At 32.1% G+C, this 23,503-nt stretch overlaps 1 protein-coding gene across 1 annotated transcript in view; it reads left to right on the top strand.

Annotated features, from left to right (window-relative positions):
• Positions 1-6,881: 6,881 nt before the first annotated feature.
• Positions 6,882-23,503, top strand: part of LOC123690880 (protein tiptop-like) — a 211,561-nt gene continuing 194,939 nt past the window's right edge. The window contains exon 1 of the mRNA XM_045634991.1: positions 6,882-7,190. The gene's annotated coding sequence lies outside the window, so the exon portion shown is untranslated. The remainder of the gene's footprint in view (positions 7,191-23,503) is intronic.

Below are 23,503 nucleotides of genomic sequence, written 5' to 3'. Positions count from 1 at the left end.
CGGGGAAATTAAGGACAAACTTGTTGGGACTTTGTGGACATTGATAAGGCTTTTTATTGAATTGGTTTGGTTTAATTGCGTTATGTACGGACGTACGGTTGTGGAACATTTTGTAATTTATGTTTTTTGTATTTAAAATGTTCTTAAGTTGTGGGTAAATGATACATTTCTATCTAATATCATAAAGATGTATCTATAGGTAGGTAATCGTCGAATTTTTGAATGAAATAAGTATCTACACACTTTTACGTTTTCCTATCTATTTTTTTCTCGAATAATGTATCAGGGTACTACAGCTTGTAGGTCACGAAAAAAGACTTACTTACTCTCAAATACCAAACATACTACAAACAAAAAAAAATATTTTTCTCTCGTATCTAACACTAAGGCTGTATTGCTAGAGAGAAAGAAATAGAATATGTAGGTAGGTACCTATTTTTTATCTATAGGTAATGATAAAAATATATTTTTATTGTTTGCGTAAAATTGCAATATTTACGAGTAGGTACCTATTTCGCGTGGGTGAACTCTTATGAATGAAGTCGAGTCTTTGGTGAAAGACCCGAGGTAATGTCAAGGCTACGACTTATAATAATCGTGGCTTATGTTCTTTATAGCTTTAGCTATAGTCTATACATATCATAATATAAAACATAAAGGTTTCACTTAAATCTATCGCAATGTAGGATCAAGTAAAAACTTACTCTACTATTTTTTGAGACGAAAAAGACTAACGTTACATTTTCTTGTTTTTGATTTTAGTTTTACCATAATTTATAGAAGTTTTATTTCAGATAGTACTATCTATATAATCGATTATAAGCATCACCATTTATTAGGATATTTCTATGTATACAACCTTTACTGATGCAGTAGTACCTATGCAGTATCTAAAAACGTTTCAAAAATTAACGGCTTCCCGCTTCGCCTATGCACAGTCGAGGATTGGTCGTACCAACTAAGATTGGACAACACTTGTAGATCATCAAATGTTACGATTCCAAAAGGTCATACAAAGATTTATTTTTATACTGTATAGACATGCATAAATACGATGGAAATGAATACTACCGACTATCTGTTACACATACATCACAGTACACTGTACAGTGAGTACCTACTCACAACTCACAAGTCACAACTCACTATCTATTAGTTGAACAAGTGACCGCGGTTCCGACGCCGCTTCCCGCATTGTTTATCGTGAACCTGTCACCGACTCACCGCTCAACTAACTACCATCCTACATTGTTATAAGCTGTTACAATATTTTAATGGTGCGTTTACACTTTTGTGTGAACTGTGGTTGGCTTGGTTGGTAGTGCCCTGCTTTACAAGCCAGAGTTCGTGGGTTCGATTCCCACCCGAGGCAAATTTTTGTGTAATGAACATAGATGTTTGCTCTGTGTCTGGGTGTTAATTATCTACATAAGTATTTATTTAAAATTATATAAGTATGTATATCTATTGTTTATCAGCCTTCTGGTTTCCATAACACAAACGAAAGCTTAGTATGGGATCAGATTGGCCGAATGTAAAAATTGTCCTAAAAAATAATAGCGAGGTTAACTAACATGCATGTGTAAACTGTGCATTATTAGATTTGACATTCGCATATTAGTGGTTTTGGACCTAATCAAAGGGAAGACGTATGTGTAAACAGTGTTTGGTGCAGACATTCGTATACGAATGTTTTGTCGGTCGAGGTGAATGGCGAACACGAATGTTTAAACTTTAAATGCTCCAAAACGGTTCGCATGTTCTGTTGTGTTTCATTTTGAAATTTATATGTGTAGAGATCACAGAATATATAAAAGAGAGATGTTTGCTTTCGCTTTATTCGAAGGATTTGGAACACAGAGTTGAAGATTTTTTTTGGTTCAGCGAGGCTCGGAAGCCAACTCGTGAGATTAAGATTTTTAGATAATGTAGATAGGTAGTGTACATCGATACACAAGTCTCCTTTTATAAGAGGTTTTTCAACAATGTCTATAATAACTTGTACGTATATGAGGTTTTTGTTTTGGAACTTGGATTTAAACAACTGTTAAGATTTCATATATATTTGAACATTTTGGTCATCGAAATTTTATTCGAAAAAATAATAACTTTTTATAGGTAATGAAAATTCAATATTAAGCACCTAATTGTTCTAATAGCACCGTTATTTAAAAGTACCTACTGTGTAATTAGTAATAGGTCTATATCATCTAAGAAATTACATAAATAATAGGTTGATAAAAATAGGAATGTATGGTAATGTCTGCTCGTTAGCGACTGACTACCAGTTACCATATTGGGATAGTGACTAATCAAACTGTATTAAAAAAGTAAATTGTGAAGACAAAAAACAATTGAAATCTTCATATTATTATGTCATTTTCCTTTGAAAAAATTAATTACAATTCAAAATATGATTGATAAAATAGGTAAGCTTTAAACATAGTGATATAATAGTGACCTTCTTTGTTATTTACCTTTCAATAATTTCAAATATAATGATTTTTCATCACAATGTCTTTCATTCATTGCATCAGTGTTTTTAGGCATTGTGGCAGAAAAAAAAAAAATGCGCGTTTTAAACATCTACCTTAAATTCAATCTGCAATAGAGTCCAATTTGGCTCACACGGTCCATTTCCAAATTCATTATGTTTTTATTTATAGGTAATCTGTGGTCGTAAAGCGCAATTTCGCGCGCTTGACGCCTGTCATCACATGACGTCTGTTTTATGGCGCCAAATTATATGCGTGAGATGCACCGGTATTAGGTTATCTAGATTTTATTGTAGATTGTTTTTTTTATGATTTTTATGATGTTCTGATTAGGGGTTTTGTTATAATGAGAGGATAACGTTTGTGTTCGTTAATAAGCAAGTTAATATAAAGCTTATAAGGCATTCTAGGTTAGCCTATCTAACAGCTTTTGAGATGTCAACGGAATTTTAATTGGTTACAAATTACAAATTGCATGATTATGTATCGTATTCTTTCATCACAATGTCTCTGTTTAGTATTTTCTATGAAAGGTATGCATATTGTTTATCCCGTTATAAAAGATACATTTTATACCTATAAATAGGTAGCTATTGATAGGTAGATAGGTAGGTACGTACTTAGGTATAGTTACAGTATGTTATGTGTATTATTCAGGTAAGGGAATGACAAACAGGTGTTTAATATATTATGTAGCTGTCTTAGGTAATCTATGACATTATAATTAAATGATTTTTTCAATTTTAATAAATTAATAGTTGCATTATATTTTTATTTTTTTTTTGTAAAGAAATTTAATACAAAATAATTAATAAAAGCAGGTACCTTATTAATTACATCCAGGTAGGTAGGTAGGTACACAGCATACTTCTTCCTACGGTTGTGACAACAAACTAAAATAAAGCGAGCAATTCACGCTGTGGTACCTACTCAAAAAGGTGAAGGTGATAAAATTGTCACTTTATGGTGATCGCATTGACAGCTGGGGTCAACGACCGCGGCCTATTTGATACGTTAGAGCGTTTTCACATTGTCCGGTCCGATATCGGATATCGGGCGCCGATAGCCGATATCCGATATCGGAGGCTAAGTAAAATGTATGATTTAGGTACCTGTCTTTCACATTGTCCGGTCCGATATCGGATATCGGAGCCAACACCGATATTCCCGTGAACTATCGGACGATAATGTTCAGTGTTACCAACTCAATTTTCGAAAAGGTAGTATACCAACAGCAAAAAAAGCACTAGTTTGTGTATTTTCAGTCATTTCTAGGCGCTAAATGTAAAAAAAATCCTTTCATTTACTTTAAACCTTTTTATTAAGAAAACATTCATTTAAGTATTTAAAGGCATTAAAAATACTATTTTTACGGGAGCTATTTTAATACCGTCCTATAATATACGGCAATTGGCTGAACTGAAGTAAACAAAAATATATTGCGTTCTTAAATTCAACCGTATCTTCGAAATATTAGTGTCTTTTATCTTTATTTACTCATTCTGCCTCGCTTCTCCTCCTACTTGGACTACTGTTATGCTGTAAGCTGTTTATTGTATTGTTGTCATTGAGTCACAGATTTAGTGCTTTGTTTTAGCGCCGATATCAAACCTGTATAATAAATAGCACATCTAAATAATATTAAGTAATTAATAATATCAAATCTTTTTTATATTTTACTTTTCCAGCTGTTTTTGAAGTCGGTTTCTTTTTTGTAGTTATTTTTACTGTATGTACAACTACGATCTATCAGTTGAATTTTTTTAAATCAAACTCTTTTTATTGAAAAGAAAATTTACAATACGGCAATTTTGTTTAGTTTTCTCTAAAATTTCAGAATTAGAATGCGGCGACCTTAAATTTTGTCAAGAACGCGCGGCGACTTTTGAGCTTGTTTGGCTTGTTTACTATTTTGGTTGTCATGGCTCGTATGCTTAGATTATATATATGGCTATATTATTATTAGTCTGTGGTACTACGTAGATAATTTACTGTTCTGTGGTAGATAACAGCACCTACATTATTTTGTAAATGTAATTTGAATTTATATATTTGCCAGTTTCGTCGCTTTAATACTGAGTTGAATTTTATTTTATTTTATTTGTATAAGAACATAACAGTCGTACATGATTTAATATAAAAAAGTTCTAAAATTCACTACGACCACACAACATGTTCTATTATTAAAAAAAGAAAAACCGCATATAAAAAAAACAAGCCTCACAATGAAATTGAATATTGAAACTAGATTCTGACTCTGCAGAGGGTACAAATCCAAACTCCGCAGTCAGCAGATTAAACCGGTTTGAAAAACATAGTTTATTTATTACTATTTATTTTATTTAAAATAAAGTTTATTTTTTGTAACATAAATGCATCCACTGTTTTTTTTAATTCTCCATATATCTACTTTTCCAGTTTCTGGCAACACTCATGATATCGGGACGATATTATCGGATAATGTGAAAGGGCAAATTGTGTCCGATATCGGATATCGGCTATCGGCTTCCGATATCCGATATCGGACCGGACAATGTGAAAACGCTCTAATGCATTCGTTTAATTCGTGTTATCAGTTTGTTTATTGTTTTTTGCCTGGATTCATACATTTTTATTCCTGTGTGAGGGTTTATTCGATTAATGATACAGATTGATGGAAGGTGGTCAAAATTAGTTTGTTTATTTATTAAAAAAAAAAAATTCTTTATTGACAAAAAGATTTTACATTTTGAAATATTGAAGTCTCTGACTCCCAAACTAGGTAAATAATAATTTTGCAAGGTGGAGTTGGATATCTAGGTAGGTACAATTATTTTGCTTATTGCATTATGTAGGTACTTGATGCTGAAATAATTTATGTGAATAAATTCTAGTTTAAAACCAGTGTCATTTATATCAAAAAAGTTTTGTGTAGGTACCTACGTAGGTAGGTAGGTACCTACCTACTAATAAAAAAAGCAATGGGAGAAGCTGTAATCTAAATTCCGTTATACATTTATGTACATAGATAAATCATTGTTTTAATGGATAAATAATTAATTACAAAGTTAACATGAAACCTAATTAGACAATCCGAGTTGGAAAGATAATGAAAAATCACTGAATTCCGCGGCAAAATGTCAACCAGCCAGCAGCATAGTGCGTACAGAATAGGCGTGCGATAAAATATGTTATCTATAAAACAGATAAGCTATTAAAAAAAAAAACATTTAATTCCTCAACGAAATGTCAACGCGCGAATTCCAAATACAAAACGTAGGCACAACAGCATCGCGAGTGAGTTACGCGGGAACGGCGGTGGGCGGGGCCGCTGTAAGCCCCGCCCTCGTGCGAGCGGGATAGCCGCAAGGTCACCCTCCCGCTCCAACCTTTGACTTCAACTTGTCAATGACACTTCAATAAGTCGCAAGTTTTCTTCGCGTAATTATTGTCGTAAATATTAGTTTAATCTGTTTGCATGCAAATCGTCATTTTTTAGACGATATTATTTCAGAATTATTGATAATTTTAAAGACTTTTGCAGATATTTAATTAAATAATTTATTGACAATATATCTGCAGAAAAGAAGATTGTGCGTAAATTAACTAAGTACCTATGTCTAAAAATAATTTTGACCTTGTACTAATATCGGCATGACATTGATTTAAGATCTCAAAAAAATACAAATATCTTTAAAATTAACAGAAATGATCATTTATGCTTATTTTGATAAATTTACCTATAAGTAGTAAAAAAAAAGCGATAACTCGTAGGTAGGTAGCCAGTATTATTTTATTTTTTATACCTATTGTAAGTAGGTATTAGGTATAAAAGCATCAACCATAATAAAATAATGTTCATAATTTACATAGGCAGGTACCTATATATATCATACCTACCTATTTAATGAAATGGAGAGTTTTTGATTGTTAAAGTGAAGGAAACAGTTTTTGGCATTCAGTAAACCAAACCGATTTTTAATTAGGCATAAAAAATCAAAGAATCGAATAAACTGGGAAGGTGTCTGTTCTTGTTGCATGATTACCTATTTGACCTAGCAACAATAATTAATTATTACAATCATCATATTAATAACAGAACTAAAATTATATTAATACATTAAAGCCTCACATTGCGAACACAACATTGTTTCGTTTGACAATAATTCATTGTTCATAATTGAAACCTATACTTAACGATTAATAATGTTAATTCATTCAAGATTTAGCGTAATAAATCGCAACAGCGCCTGCAGCGCATATTTTTCAATACAAAAAACGTGGAGCAATGCAAAAAGAGCGAGTGCATCTTATCACGGGGACGTTTGATTGAGTGCGCTAGTTCGGGCGGCCGCCGCGGCGCTGCGGGCGCCCGCTCCGCGCCGCGCGTCACTCCGGCCGCGGCGCGCTCCCCGACCGCTCGTCGCGCACACCGCCCGCGCCGACCGTAAACAATCGCACGTGTTGCCGCGAGTGCTAACTGCTAACCAATAACCATACCCAGTGCTCAGTGTTGTGTTACCCGCCGCGATACCGCCGTACACCTGCCCAAATATCTGCCCGTGGATCACGCGCCTGACCGAGTGCCGTTCCGTTCGCGTATGTCCAAAACAAATATCACTTGGAAAACAAAGGATAGTTGAGTTTGCTTAGGTGCAGGTGATCGGTGAACCGGTGACATTGCTTGTTGACACTCCGAGGAATTTCTGCTGTAAGGTAAGCGATTGGAAAACGTCGGGGAAACGTTTTCACGGCGATGTTAAATCGTGAATGTTTTACAGTTTCACTTAATTTTACACATAATATAACATCAATTATATTTTACAGTTTATTCAGTTAAAAGTAACGTTCGCTAATAGTTTCCTGTGAGACTGAATTTGGTGAAACGAAAGTTGGCAAATTCAGCAAAACTTCTCAGTGATGTATAGGCGACGGCCGGCGTCGGTTCTGTGAAATATTCTGTAGCGACGAGGCCTCGAAAATTTTATGTTTTCCGATATTATTGCGAAAAATTTGCATTTTATTCGTATTTGAAAGTATAATATCCACGATAAAAAGCTCGTATTATTTTATTGGTTTATTTCGCACGGACGGGATAATTAAATATAACTTTAGATTGAGCCTGTTCAAAAATGGACTAATAAAAAGTGAATAATTTCAGAATCATGAATATCGTTTAATATTCTTCTTCTTCCTAATTTTAAAAATATACAAGAGTTTTTTATTGTTATGCAGGCAGAGAATTGTAACAGAAGTTAGAAGAACACGAACAGTAATGTTATAATCTAAAGAAAAGTTCCTCTTGTTCATTCCACTAAAATCATATTAATTATTATTACTTACTACCTACTATTTATATCAACACGCTGTTATATTTTAAAAATAAGTAGATTGTGCGTTCTAAAACTAACAATAAAACACCAAACACTTCAAATTTTAGAAAACTATCCAAAATCACACACAGTTTATCAGCAATCAAATTAGCGGAAAATGTTCGCACAAGAGTGCAACGAAATATGAAGTGCATAATATATTTTTCTTGTCCGCCATCTTTAGTTGTAGTGCGTTGCGGGCGACGGGGCGGGGGGTGGAGGGGGGCGGGGTGCTAGAGAGAGACAAAACGCAAACATAACCCTTTTGACGTTTGCGACTTGGAACATTTTTGCGATATTTTTTTTTTAATTTGCATTTAAATAAAATGGTTTTTATTAAGAAATTTCCACTTGCCGGAGTTGCGAATATTTTATGCGTGATTAAACACTTTTTAATTTATGTTAATCGTGCAGTAGTATTAATCACTTTTGTTTTACAAAGATTTATTTGGTGTAACGATGTTTTGTGCAAATGTGCAATGGTGCAACCTATTTTAAAATTAACTATTTACAAATATTGTTTTATAAAAGATACCGATTTAAATTATAAAGATCATAGGTAACGGGTCATACGGTCATACCTAGGTACCTAAACATATTTGTATAATAGGTAGGTACGTAGTTACAAGAAGTAAGAAAACTGCGTCATGTTTGAGTATATTCCTTCAATATAAAACAGCAAGAGTACGTACCTAGGTAGGTATATTATAAGAAAAATTGCGAAAGTGGTTGCATTCTTATGGGATTATAAATATCCAAATTAAAATCTACTTAATTACCTATAAGTATCAATTTAATATAAGCACTTTAATGTTGTATAAATAATCAAAGTGTACCTAGGTATAACTAGGTAGGTGCGTATTCTTTCATGAATGGACCCTTTTTGATAAATAAAATAGAGTGTAATTAGATTCGTAATAGTAACTTATATTAACAGCAAAGTACATATTTACATAAGTAGGTACCTATGTAGGTAGTGTTCAGTACTATTTATGCTCCCGGTTTTAATCCATCTGAAGTCGATAAATTGCTTTTTAGTTTTTACCTGTGTGATAGGTCAGGTACCTACCTATCTGAAATTGCCTGTTGTACATTAAAGGTAAAAATAGCAATGTACCATACCCCAGTTATGAGTAATACATAAATTATCAGTATAATAAAATATTTTAAAATAAACATGGAAATGTACCTATTCACATATAATATAAGTTTTATTACAGCCACGGTACATTAAAACACACATGTTACGAGTGCCGTGTAAAATAAATAATATTATTTGTTGAGTTATGTAAGTGTGTTCGTTTGTAACTAAGGACCTACTGTTTTATTTTGCTCCTGACACGTGTCATACCTACTATTTTCGATAGTGTTCTAAATATGAAATAGTTCAGGATACATCGCCCATTTTTGCAAGTGACTACTATCAAGCTGATTTTCCGTTTGTAGCTTTATTTTGATGAGACACCGAATAATTACGTGTACGAAACTCTCGATTGTGGTAGCTAACAGAGATAACAAGGATAAAATTTTTTGATTTGATGGTTCTCAAATATTTATTACGCAATTTGTAGGACAATATGTCTGTTGAATTATATAAACATTAACTAAGTGAAAACAAAAAAATCAGCTTGTTAGTAATCATTTATGATGACCTCGTTATAGATACACTTTGGAAAGGGGGACTTTTTGAACAAACCATAGATTTTGTAGGACAAATATTTTTTCGAATAATTTAGGTAATTATCTTGAGATTGAACAAAAAAAAAATTCAGTTACCTAGTAATAAATATTTGAGAACCATCAAATCAAAAATTTTTATCCTTGTTATCTCTGTTAGCTACCACAATCGAGACTTTCGTACACGAAATTATTGGGCGTCTCATCAAAATAAAGCTACAAACGGAAAATTAGCTTGAAAGTAGTCACTTGCAAAAATGGGCGATGTATCCTGAACTAAAATGGTTTGAAAATAAAATTATTTCATTATCAAAACTAAGTGAGGTATAAAGTTTTTGTTTATTTATAAATTATGATCTTAACGTAAAAACACTAGGTAACCTAACTAATCATAGAAGTAACAGGTAGAACCTTTAATGAATATACCTACCTACTTATATGACTACTGAAGTAACTACTTACTACCAAAATATAACAAACATAAAGATAACCAAGGAAAAATTCTGTACATATTTTTCAATATTATTCAGTTACTTATTAGTTATTAGCTAAATGTAAATATAAAATATGTTAAATATGTATATTATGTACCTAACATAATAACCCTTAGACAATGCATTATTAATTTATTACTAATAACTACCTAGGTATTTATTGTCAAGATTAATTAAACTAACTGACGGAAAACTTCTTACAATACTTACTCCTGACCACGCGTTTTTGAAACATGACGAAATAAAATGACTACCTACCTATTATATCTAGATATCTACAGTCTGTAGCTAAATTCTAAAAAATTTGGTAACTTTTCAGGTTATTTTCATTGGTAATTTTATCATTTAAATAATCTAAAGCTGTATATATATAGATAGGTAGGTATTACCTAATAGATAATAATTAATAATATTAAGCAATTTTTATAACCTTATAAAAATTGCTAAATATGTATTATTATAATGTACACCTGTATATTATTATGCTTAAAATTTGTTTAAAATATTTGGTAGGTACCTACTTCACGCTAAATTTTTTAATGAATTGTTCAATATTCTAAGTTCTAACTTCCATACCTAATATAATGATAGCAACGGTGATATTTTCCTAGTCTAATAAAAACATTCCATTGACTGAATTAAGTGTCTATTTTAAATTAAAATACTTCCACATTCTTATATTTCACTAATCCATTTAAGTCTTAAATCATAAATCATTCATTTAAGAAATACACAAACATTAATAGCATTGAACTGAATAACCTACCTCTAATACTTTGCTCTATCCATGTCAGTACATTACAATGACCTAGAACAAAACAATTGAAAAAAACGTGGAAAATGCGACGACACACTATTTAAACGTCAATATTGAAACAATAAACACGAAATCAATACGCCGCGTTTGATGGTGTTCCCACGGAATGATAGCTCGCGTGGAGCGTGACCGTAATTATAAATGGCGCCCGCGCAATGTCAGTGCCGGGATTAATCATTGGCTACATAGTTTTGTAATTACACTTAATTGGGCGTTAAAATTATTTGATGTATGGCAACTCTCTTGAGTTGGTTGTAAGTTAATTGTAATTGTGTAGTTTGTCTATTTTCAGAGATATTTTAGTGGTGTATCTTAATTATTTTTTTAATAAATTAAGATAATATAATATATATATATATATATAATTATATAAATTAAGTTACATTAATAGTATAGGTATAAAAATAAAGGTCTATTTCATTTACGTTGCCTGGACGATTGTAACAGTTCTAAAAGGAATAAATTATGATTGATATGTTCTTTTTAGCTTGACATGTTCATTTCTTTAATTTTAATATTGGTTAATTTCAATTAACATACTTATCTATAACCATTATTGTTTTTAAATGCCTTAGTTTATTCAATTATTATTGATTAAAAACGTACAATTCTTTATAAACTATTAACAAGTGATTAGCACACATTAGCAAGGTTAATTGTATAAATGTTGTTGTCATGGAAACACGATTACTATATTGACAATATTAATGACAAGGACAAATATAGGGAAAGTGTGTGAATAAGAGAAAGACATCACTTTTCCTGTACAGGTAAATATCCTGCTTCCTATTCAGGTAATTAAGTATCTTTTTATCTATGTTTATTTTTATTTTAATAAATTGAAGTACTGAATCAATTTTCATTAAAATCGATAAACCGATGTTTTAAGCAAGAAACTAGCTACCTATGTGATTAAAAAAAACATTTGCTATATATTTGTAAATTGAGCAAGAAAATCCGCAACGTGAAGCTAGTTTTCTTTAGATAATAATTTCCCTCAATAAATTATTAATTCCCAATAAACTGATTTACGATGATAAGTGAATTAATTTTATTCAGTAGGTAGTTCTCCAATTGTTTGAGTTAATAAAACCTGTATTTTTATCCATTTATCTGTAAAATAAAGTTGATTTCTTTATAGTTTATAGGTTATATTAATTTATTGTCAATTAAATTTATTAAACTAATAAAACCGGAACACACATGGCATTTAATTATTTAATAACGATTTTAAAATTAAAATAATAATTAAATAATATTAGATATTACAAAATAATGTCCAACAAGATGGCCGCTCCCGCGCATTGCAATGGCGCCGTTAATCACCCGCCATATTTATTATATTTATTTTGTTTTGAATCTTAATTTATTTCTGCTATTAACATGTTGGCTGTCGCCCGCGGTTATTGGTATAGGAATGAAATTATTTATATTATGATAATTGCTTTTTATCGAAGTTTGTAGAACAATCAATATTGTTTGACAATTTTATTGTAATTTAAAGATGGTCGAGTTTTACGAGGAGAAATTATCGATATAAAACGGTTTTAAAATTGTTGTATTAGTCTTGCCTTTAGGTACTAGCCTTAGTAGGTAGTAGTTTTGTTTGGTGATTTTTAAAGTTCTCAAAATCAGTTACAGCTTACAGGTAGGTATTGTAGACTTTGGTAGACCAAGGAAAATCTTAATAACAACAAGAATTGAGGAGTCTATTATTTAAATATGTACTTACTATCTATACTAATATTATAAAGCTAAAGAGTTTGTTTGTTTGTTTGAACGCGCTAATCTCGGGAACTACTGGTCCGATTTGAAAAATTCTTTCGGTGTTAGATAGCCCATTTATCGAGGAAGGTGATTTTAAATGCCTTAGTTTATTTAATTATTATTGTTTACAATTTACAAACATACAATTATATATAAATTATTAACAAGTGATTAGCACACATTAGCAAGGTTAATAGTATAATTGTTATATATCATCACGCTATAAATCATCACGCTACGACCAACAGGGGTGGAGGCACGGGGGTGAAACCGCGCGGAGCAGCTAGTTCAGTATAAAATGAATTTACTTTCAATGTTCCTAGTTTTAGCAGTGTTTGCTCTCCTTGTCATATTTTTAAAATGTACCTATATAAGTTTGTCAGAATATTAAAAAAAATTACAAGAAATACTATGTTGTATAGGTTCTATAAGTTCTATTATATTCCTTATTGAAACGGGATATATTTTTCACCTTGAACTTTTTATCCCCTTTCATCTGAGGCGCAAGGGCTACAAAGGTTAAAATAGCTCATATAAAGCTTTTCTAACATCATATTTAAATGTTTTCATCATTAAAAAATACTAAAACATCACACGACCATCTACGTTCGCGTCTCCCACGCAACTGAAAGCTATTCCAATACTCTATAGTATTTCAACCGTTAGTGGTCAAATCAGCAACCGTTTTATGTCAAGAACATAACCATTTATTTGTTTAAAACCACTCAAAATGGTAACACCACCCACTCCTAACGGTCAATGTTAATATGAGAAAATGCCGATCCTTGTGATTTTACAACTTGAGTGGGATTTCAATGGCATAGCATTTGCATTCTTTTAACGAAGATGTAAAAATTGTGTTAGGTCTTTCACTTTATAGTTTATTCCACAGATCTACCTATATATCAAATATAGTTCTGTGGTGTAGTCTCAATCTATCTTATTGATGAAACTGTTGTGAATATCTATTTTTACAATGTTATGTTTTATTGGTTAAATGTAATTGTAACTTCCATATCTTGACTTTATGTTAAGTTTAAGTTTTTGTTTTGTTCTTTCCTTTTTCTCACGACACGGCATACATGCAAAAGGTAGCAGTAGCTAGCAGTGCCACTTATTCAACAAATTACCTTATGTTGAATTAAATATAGCATAGGTCAAGTTTCAAGATAGTATTAGGATCTTGAATCACTCTCTACATGCAACAATCCTATCAAGTATCAACAATCAATATCCTTGTGCTGTCCCTGATAAATAAATGTTTCTTTCTTTCTTTCTTTCAATATCGAATGTCAGGTTCAATGTCACAAACAAATAGACATTCATTTTACCAATGTTCTACAGCAGCTAGGTATAATAAAGATGTTTCGAAAACAAGTCTAGATGGACGCAAGAGACCTAGACAGAGATAACACATGATCTACGGGTGCGGGAATCCTATGACATTTGTTAAGTTATGTATCAACGAACGGGTCACTTCGGTCACTATGAGCCACGATTCGTCACCGATTTACATAAATACGACATTAGGCTGACTTAATTGACACCGCGAGATTTATACGTTACGACCAAAGAATTTTTATCGCTCCGATATCGTGACGTGTAAACTAGTTTATTTATTTGGGCGCTCTTTTGGGTTTCACGTCGACGTTTCCGGTGGTGTTTTTTTAATAGGTGCTTTCTTGTAGTTTTAGGTGACTCTTCGTGAATGTAATAAAACGTGAATCACGTTTTTCAATTTTCATAATATTACATTTTTCTTCGTGTGCTTTACGATCGTTTTTATAACACGATTTGTTTTAATTCTGTAAGATTGAACGTTACTCAAGTGAATGTATAACCGTTAATTTTACATAAAACTGACGATTTAATTATTGAGTACGTATCTGCTTACTAAGTAATGACCCAAGAATTTAGCTTCATAAAAATTAATGTACCAATAAATACTGATTAATGAGCTATTAAATGAAATTGATTATAACGTGTGTTAGTGGCATGCTCATCGATACATGGATATTAGGTACTACTAGGCACTTTTTAAATGAACTAATGAGAAAGCTAAAGGTTAAAGAAAATTTTCAAAATATAGGTAGGTACCTACTTAAATATAAAATTACGTTTTTGAAAAGTTCTAACCAATGTACAAAAAAAAATCTTGATTGTTATTTGTTACTAAAACATTTTATCTTTTTCAAATAATATATTTGTGGTTGTATCGATATCTTATAATAAAATCAGCGAAACCAATCCATATGCGCAGGAGTTTCAACTTCAAACGACAATCTGTATATAAATTACAGCTATTATAAATTTCCTACACCCTTATCAAATCAAACAGCACCAAAGGAATCTATTTGCTCTGAAAAAACAAGTTACAAACTGATTGTTTCAGCACAGGCTATAAACATGTCGAATATCGATTATTCACGAGTATCAAATAATCGATGCCGTAATATCGACCGAATTGCTCGGATCGCGCGGCACGTCGTTAGAATCAGATCAAAAAGTCGATTGTATAAACATAGGAAGGTATAATTCGATCAAATGCGCTATAAAGTATCTATGTGAGATGGTGGCTATGATTTTTTTGTTGAGTAATTTATTGAAATTCTATTAGTAAGTAAATAGGCATTAATTCCATATTTAGCTTGTAGTAGGTAGCTGTAAAAAGTACCTACTTAGAAGAAGACTTAAATTATATGTGTAAGAAATATCTAATTTAAAAAATTGCAATTAACCTACTAGGTATACTATCAACTAACTAAGCCTTTCAAAAGCCAGTTTTTTAAATTCACAAAATTATTCATAAAATGCAATATTTCCATCACACGAATGAAAAAACCTTTGTTCCAATAATTATTTTTGTGCAATTTTTTCTCAAATATTTTCTAATCAATTCTCACTAATAAAATAAAATGAATACATGGCCACATCACAATCAAACGTACATTACCCACAGTGTTTGTGTTGTATCAATTGGCGCGAACGGATGGTGTTTTGACAGGCGTGTAGCGAGCAGTCAGCACATGCGTAGTGTAGGCGATAAAGGGGTTTAAAGCGGGATTTATTCATTACTATTGCTTCTATGGAGACAGTGAGAGGAAAAAGTTTAAAGATAATGATATGGGTGGGATATAAAAATCCTTCTGTCCTGTCCTACAGCCTCTAATAATCCTCGACGTTTAATGTATTTTAATTTACTATCTCACTCATTTACATACATATCATTTAAACAATATTTTTTAAGGATAGTGACGTTAATAAGCTGGTACAATCTAATCTATCAGTAAGACTGAATAATCGATAGATCAAGAAGGAGTTGTCTAACTGCCAAAGATATATGTAAAATTATTCCAACTATCTCATCACAAAGCTATACAAAATCCGAACACATTCCATTCCAAACTGCCCTAAAACACATAAAAACATACCACAAACAATAACATACCGAACACAGCATCTTTACAAGTCATTAGACTCCCCCACCCCCACCCGTTTGTAATTAACTAGCGCCCATAAATTGACCGTAACTGTCATATCATATTGATTTAGTCCCGAGCTTCCGTTGGGAATTAAAATTGTTTTTTCCGTGGAAACTTCCTGGCAGAAATGTAGCCATCTGGGCTTTAGGCAAGCTGGTGATATTTGGACTGCCAGAAAAGTATTTTTTGGTATAATAGTTGGGCTATGGAGAGGCAAATTCAGTAAATGAAACGTGATGAAAACCTTGAACCCATGCGTAGTCTAACTTAGGTATAGTTATTTTATAGTTCAAATAGATTAAGGTCTACCAGGCATATGCAGGTATATTTCGGCCCTTTTATTTTTGCGATCTGCATATGGGTTTGGGCAAAGTGAAAGTTAATAAGACGTCAGAATATGCACGAGCCGAATTCTGAAAAAATGAATGTCATTGTTTATCCGAAACGATTTCCTCTATCCTATAGACGGTCTACATATAATTGAAATGTTGATAATTGATTGCCAAATACATTGGGTATAATTCCAGAGCGTATTAATCGCCTTCGCTTAAAATTAGAGGACTGTTTCCTTGGTCTTTAAAGAATAAAAGTGGTGATGTTTCAGTCGATTGGAAAGTGCATATCTATGCCTAAAGATCTGTTTCTGAAGAACATTGGCACGTTAGATTCATTAAATCAATCCATCTCATATTGTAAATTCAAATAAAAGGTCCTTCATGTTGAATATTCATCAATAAATCGCAGGTCGCTAGTAATAAACTATAGTCGAGCCAATTTAATAGGCAACATTTGACGTCTATCAATTTTATCTTCGAAGAGAGGTAACCTGCTTAAAAACATCGATTAAAGTGTATTAATCGATACGGATTTGAAACATTTGTCAATCGAATTTATTAATTTATGATGATTTTTATTCACAAGTAATCAATGCATTCGATTCTAGATGTCAGATTTCGATTTTTAGAGTAACGTCTCTAGTATTTAAAAAGAAAAAAGGTTTATTGACACAAAATTGTAGCGACGTCAGTTCTTCAATTCAGAAATTGTTTATTATGTTTAGGATGGTTTATCAGTAAAATGAAATCTTAAAATTTCTTGTATCGGTCATTATTATTAAAAATATGTAATCGTTATTGAAAAAAGTTAAGCAAATGTGCAGTTCTAACAAAACGAAATATCATGTTATTCTATGTCGTCGTTACTAGGTTACGTTGTTGAATTTTGTTGAACTGTCAAATGTTGCCTATTAAAATGGCTCTACTATACGTATATATTTATACATCGCTCGTTGTTATTACCAGGCCGCTGTCAGCTGTCCGTCAATCAATCAATCAATCAGGCGACCCGACCGAATTTATTGATTGATTCCCGCATGTTATGATAAAACATGTGACAAAGCATTATAGCTTCCATTCTTTGTGTAATAGCGGCTATTTTTGAAAGAGATGCTGGATATGATGACGTCAGACCAGAAATTGCAATGCACGTAGCCTCGAAGGTTCATCAGTATCGGAAATAATGGTAATGACTAATGAGTTTAAAGTAAAGATCAGAAGTGGGAGCAAAACTTTTAAAGTAGGTCACATGGATAGGAAAACCAAAGTACATAAAGTATCTCCTTTTTTCTGCTCCCATCAGATGATTACATTGTCGCAGGCTATTGTGTGTTTGTTTCTTGATTACATATCTTCGTGTAAAATATAAGTTATGAATTTTTTAATAATTGCGGATTTCAGCAACTCGATATCGACGATAGTTTTGTAGTTAATTATAATTTTTAGGTAATTTAATTAAGTAGAAAGATAATTGGTAATTCATCATATAGTAATGGGACTCCAGTTATCAATGACATAATAATCTTGTAAACGTAAGACATTGACTTTTTTACTGCCAAAAATATTTAAATATGTTTAGAAGTTAATTTGTATGGAAGAAGTTATGCTTATTGCTTAGTTTCAGGTTTAAATGTCAACAAATATTTAATGTTTTTCTATTTCTTATGGCTTTATTTTGATTAGCAATTTCGCAAATAATCAACACAAGTAAACTTTACGAGCAAAGAATCCATCTAAAATCTAAATCATCTAAAAATCAAGGTTTATACCCGTCAAATTGTAATTACCACATCCCAATGCAACAGCAACCTTATCCCCTTGCAATAAGATGCAAATCAGCTCACGTGTTACGCATGCAATAAAATATGCAGTGTAATTATATCGAATGAAGCGGGCTGTCCGTCTGTGTGTCAATCAAACTGTGATGTAGATCGATTGGATACAATCTTTGTTTACGCTAACGTTTTATTACAGAAAATATAAATTTAAATTAATTCTTGATGCCTAGCTGGCTTGCACGCGGTTGTGGAGTGCTCTTAATTTTATTTTTTATTTTTTTAGTGAATTTTTAAGTGCGTGACGAATATTTTAAGAAATAATGTAACGTCAATTGCGACATCGATTGATTGATTTTAATTACATGTTGAATGTTACGATCACAATTGTACGATAAAAATAGTTTTAGAGAAAATAATAAATACTTTTAGAAAAATTGGAAGCAATCATTGATCTGTCAATTATGTACATCGTAGATATGACAGATGTTGTATATTTCTTTTATAAACACTGTGATAACAAATATTCCATACTGCTTTCCATATGCTTTCCATACTGTATGTAGGTACTTTTTATGGAAACTATTAATCGTACCTATTGCGATCTTATAGGTTGACATTTATCAAAATCGGTTCAATAATTTTAAATATATTCTACACCAAAATGGGAAGGTTTATAATTTTATTTAAATTATCACGTGACCGTCTATTCATATGAAACATCTTTGCAAAATAAAATGGTTGAAACTTGAAATATATCGCACTGGGATATTATAGTTTTGAATAGACATTTAATGCGCTAACACTCGTTCATATATTATTGCCGGAAATTACCTTATATGGCTATGGAGCCGTTGCAGACCATTTGAACGTCACGACACGACGCCGATCCGACATCTCGTTGACGTACGATACGACATGCGAATTTGAATATTTGCATAATATACGCTGTAACATGTATTCGTGTACACATGATTATGTTAATCGAAATATTAATAATTTAAATATGTTTTATAGTAACTTCTATTAATAGGTAGTAAATTATTAATAGGAGTTACTATAAGTAAGGAAAAAATGAAACACAACATGTTTACGACGGTACATATTTTTAGTAAAATCAACTTATTATTTCATAAAATGTCACAACAACGTTGTCGAGATGTAATCGATAAAAATGTTTTAATTAAGCAGTAGTAAGGAAAGCTCGGTAAACAAGCTGGTACAATTAAAGTGTCCGATACGTTTATAATAATTGTCTTTCAAACAATATAATGTGTTTATTGTATACGACATATCGTAACATGTAAATGGGAGTCCATTTTGTTTTATTGCATATCGTTATGGGAAATAATTGCATCGTTGACCTATGTTATGTAAATGGAACCCGCGACCCTTGAGTGTGAATAGAAATAGATATATCTTAGCTTAGTTGTCAACCATTGGGGTATGGGGGCAATTTTTTATATTAAACTAGCTCAATTTATCTCTATATATAATATATAAAATTAATCCCTATTTCCCTTGGTCACGGCGTTACGAATGAACGGTACGAGGATGGTTCTTATGAAGAGAAAACGTAAAAATGTACCACGGGCGAAGCGGGGGCGGACCGCTAGTTATATAGTTAGTAAAGAGAAAAAAAAAAGATTATTTGCAATTGATTTTAATTTTCTTGCCATGTAAAAGCTACATTGCCAAGTTAAAACAAAGTTACATTTAAAATAAAATTGCACCAAAAATCTATCAAAAATTTATCCATATAATGCACAAATGAACTAAACTATATGAAAAACATTTCATAGCAGCGAGTTAAATCCGTCAATCAGGCATTTCCGGGCATCAAACCCGCGCCGTCAAAACATCAGTGCATTGAGTGCAGCTGACATTGAAATTACCAATTTTCAATAGAAATTTTGAAGCCCCTACTAGGGAGCTAAATCGAAGTTTTAGTTATGAGAGAAATTTACTAAAAATACCTACTATTTAGTATGAAGAGGTATTTTTGTCTAATGATAGCATATCTAAGTGCTATTTTAGAGTTTGCAAATTGGCAAAATAAATAATTACTTTAACCAAATAACAGGTATATATTTGTCTTTTTCTGTGTTTATTGTAAATCTTGCGTGTGTGCAATAATCTATTATCTATCTACCTATCTAACAGGTAGGTAGGTACACCAAATAAAGAGATTATTTTACAAAAATCTGTTTACACTTTTACGTCCAGTATGTTATCAAATTCTTGAAAACGAAAAACAAATCGATTAGTTTTCGTAGCAACTTAACACCATGGTATACCTTAAATAGGGTTATCACTATTGAGAACTTAAAAAACGAACTTCTTAATTTCAACCATTTCTCTTTACACTTGGTAATAAGTTAAATTACGAAAGTCAATGAACTAGAGAAAAGTAATTCATTTTCATCGAATAATTTTTGACATACCTACATACCCAGAATCGTACTTTTTACTTAAATCCTCTGACTATCCTTTCTAAATCGAAAATTCGGAAATCTAGGAAAAGAAATCGGAAATCTAGTTATACAATAAATAAACATAACTCGTCAGTGGCAGCCCTACGGCCCACAATGCTGCCAATCACCGATACAGCACATTTGTTTGCGATGGCTAATTACCTGCTCAAATATACGCTTATTTGTATTCTTTATTTGGACTTGCTTGCTCAAACAGTTTGTCAAGACGTACTTGCGAAACGGTTAGGTTTTGAGAAATGTGCTTGGTTTATTTTAGTACCATGTTTAGATTGAGAGATAGTTCTTATATAATATTAAAATACTTTTTATTTTGCATGCCTTTCAGCCAAATTAGATAATTTGGAAAAACAAATTTCGTAAAAACGAATCAAATATCTTAGTTCGTGTCTTGTGTACTTTACAATCTGTTTGAACTTGTATAGTCCTCAATTCGACTGTATTTTTATTGGTTTGTTATCACAGAATTCCTAAAAGAGTGAACTGATTTTAATGATTCTTTTTTTTGTTTGAAAGCCTTCCGTGGGAACTCTTTTAAGTTTTTTCTAGTTTTGACCATTCGAAGTCGGTTCCGATTATAGTAAAAATAATTATATATTTCCGAGCTGAGCAATAGATGTCATTCCATCAAGTAATCAATATGACAATTGCATGAATAAGAATGCCAAGAACATTCGAGATCAATCCCATTAACATAACGCAATAATTTACAACAATCGCGATACAATCTCGTTTTATGGTTGATAATGTGGCATTCGATACATGACGTAATCATCTAGACTCAGTTTGAGCTAGCTTTGGAAGTAAATCTGGTATGATTTGTCACATTCTAGAAGAAATGTAGGTAAGTTTGATGGGTCATAAAAATGCGGGGTAACATGAATCAAGCATTTGTTTTTGGGACGCCGAGTTTTCACGTGTTTTCTGCGATTCAAAGAAAATTGATACTGACCGGAAGTACTTTTATAATATTAAACTCTAAATGTAGATATTCCTACAGTAAACCCATACGCTCATTGTTTTGTTTACATTATGAGTGACACGAAAAGGTGTCCATAATCACTTACACATTGAAATTGCATAGAAATTATTAGCTGACGTACCCGCAGATATTTTCCTTGAAGACTCTAAGGACCAAAACGTTAGATAAATCGTCATCTACGTTTAAGGAAGTGTCGCAAATCATTACACGGTAAAGTAATCGAGCACTCTCTGCTATCTATCGGCTATCCACAGGTTAAGTATTGCCATAAATCCTAAGCTACTAATACGCAATCAGCGTTTTGTCGGAGCTGCTGGTACTCTTGATATAAATATTGTTACTAAATATACAAAGGATTGATGACTCGCATGGCTTGTTTTTTTTTTATAGAAACTTAGAGCATCCCGTATCAAAACGTTGACCAAAAAGCACATCCTGTACATTGAGTTACTATGTACTACGTACTACAGAGGCCATCGCTACTACACTATTTGTAAGTTGTAACACTAGTTAGAGTCAATCGTCTCAATTTGTTTTTTGTTACATTGATTGTTCAACACAATTACCCAGTCCGCAAGATACATCTATATTACCTCGATACAAACTAACGTAATGTAACGTTTTATATTACTTGTTTTATTAATTACTATGACGACGCCAGGATGTAATTAACAGGTTCTCATTCTAATTATGCACTTTCGCAATTATTGCATTTAATCCCTTCGGTGCGGTGGTTGAGCGATGGCTTTGTGTCTGGCTTTCCGGTTCGATTTGTATACAGGATGTTTAAAAAATTGAAATCTATTTATGGATGTGCAGGGGTCAATTATTATATTTGCATGTTGAATGTTCAGTGGAGTGTGGAAGATATTAATAATATTTTTATTAAAGGAAATAAATTATTTAAATTATTAACAATGCATGAAGTGTTCGTAACGTTAGTCTTTTTAAGACTTTCAATCTTATGAATTCCATGTAATAAGACTCGTTTTATATATAGAACTAGCTTTCCACCCGCGGCAACGCCCGCGCAGTCCAAGAAAAACCCGCATATTTCCCGTTCCCGTGGGATTTCCGGGATAAAACCTATCCTATGTCCTTTCTCGGGTATCAAAATATATCTATACCAAATTTCATACAAATTGGTTTAGTAGTTAAGGCGTGATTGAGTAACAGGCAGACAGAGTTACTTTCGTTTTTATAATATACGTATGGATTCTAAGAAAATAACAATGTAAATTGAAATAAATATTAACCAAAGAATAGTAAAATGAAAAACTACCTTTACTACAGATTAAGAGTCATTAAGAGAATTCCTGTTACAGCCACTTTATTACAATAAAACAGTTCAATGAATCCAATATTATTTAAAACTAATAAAAAGTATTGTACGGTTTCCAAGGTGATTCAAACGAAATTCTTTATAGCTTTTTAATAGTACGGACACTGACGGAGCCAATAAGTTGAGATTTGATCGTCACCAATGACATCGCATGAATTTTACACTTTACGATTCTTCATTAATTTTTATCGCCCTCATTATCGGATCGTGCCCGTATCGCACGGTTGCTAAGTTGACGAAACATTTTTATACATCTAACTTTATGACGTGGAACTCGAGTAAAATACTTTGTCAGATAAAATGCGTTCTGCGTAAATGTCAATAAATAATATCGCGTTTTGATTCGTTTATCCTTTGGCAATAAAACTCCATTGGTTTTTATAACGCATTTACGATCTTGCTTCGATGTTATTTTTCGCTTGGACTGTATAAACGTTTCACTTTTATTATTCCTTTGAAATTAATTTGCGCTATTATTGTGTGACAGTGGACGT

The sequence above is a fragment of the Colias croceus genome, chromosome 4 (genome assembly GCF_905220415.1).
Source record: "Colias croceus chromosome 4, ilColCroc2.1".
Taxonomy (NCBI): Eukaryota; Metazoa; Arthropoda; class Insecta; order Lepidoptera; family Pieridae; genus Colias; species Colias croceus.
The sequence above is the reverse complement of the archived record's forward strand: the minus strand, read 5'-3'. Positions and strand labels throughout refer to the sequence as shown.